This window comes from Hyperolius riggenbachi, chromosome 1, assembly GCF_040937935.1.
Source record: "Hyperolius riggenbachi isolate aHypRig1 chromosome 1, aHypRig1.pri, whole genome shotgun sequence".
NCBI lineage: Eukaryota > Metazoa > Chordata > Amphibia > Anura > Hyperoliidae > Hyperolius > Hyperolius riggenbachi.
The window spans coordinates 254601005-254602311 of record NC_090646.1 but is presented as its reverse complement, the minus strand read 5'-3'; positions in this window follow the sequence as shown (position 1 = coordinate 254602311).

Genomic DNA, 1307 nt, shown 5'->3' with positions numbered 1-1307 from the left:
CGATTTGTGCACGATTGAGCGTCTGGCTATTTTCCAAACAACAGAGAGGAGATGTCTGCGGCCATCAAGACACAGGGATCTGTACAAATCAAGGAATCCAATAACTCAATCAGATGTCCAGAATCTCTTAGATAAGAAGGAATAAGGGGAACGAGAGGTTGTAGAAATTTATCTACAAATTCCCCTAAACGTGAGGTAATGGAATTAATCCCACTCACTATGGGTCTACCCAGAGGGTGGAGGGGATCTTTGTGCGCTTTAGGAAGATAGTATATGACCGGGGTCCTAATAAAAGAGGGAATAAGATAATCTGCCTCCAATTTATTCAAAAATCCTTCCGATTCACCTCTCAAAACTAGTTCTCCCAATTCGTCATAAAAACGATTACCGGGATTACCCCTTAATAATTGGTAAGTGGCCTGGTCACTCAGCAATCTAGTCATTTCTTCCTTCTAATCTGTTCTAACTAGAAGAACAATCCCCCCCTTCCCCCCTTATCCGCAGGCTTAATAACCACAGTAATACTGTGGACCTTAGTCTAGAGAGAAATCTATTTAATAGTGGACTGAGGAATACATCCACTTTTAACCCTTTAATTTTGAATAATCATGCTATAGAAACTTTTAAGAAATCACTGTTGAGTGACATTTAAGCTTTGGAGGTAAAAAAAAAACCAGAGGTAACATTGAAGTTCAGAATGCCCTATCATTACTTCTAGAGGAAAAAGATATGGTTATTAAGCCTGCGGATAAGGGGGGGGGGGGGGGATTATTCTTCTAGATAGAACAGATTATAAGGAAGAATTGACTAGATTGCTAAATGACCAGGCCACTTACCAATTATTAAGGGGTAATCCCGGTAATCGTTTTTATGACGAATTGGGAGAACTAGTTTTGAGAGGTGAATCGGAAAGATTTTTGAATAAATTGGAGGCAGATTATCTTATTCCCTCTTTTATTAGGACCCCGGTCATATACTATCTTCCTAAAGTGCACAAAGATCCCCTCCACCCTCCGGGGAGACCCATAGTGAGTGGGATTAATTCCATTACCTCACGTTTAGGGGAATTTGTAGATACATTTCTACAACCTCTCGTTCCCCTTATTCCTTCTTATCTAAGAGATTCTGGACATCTGATTGAGTTATTGGATTTCTTGATTTGTACAGATCCCTGTGTCTTGATGGCCGCAGACATCTCCTCTCTGTATACAGTTATCCAGCAGGAAGCAGGAGCGCATGCGGTTCGCCGTTGTTTGGAAAATAGCCAGACGCTCAATCGTGCACAAATCGATTTTTTGATCGAGTGC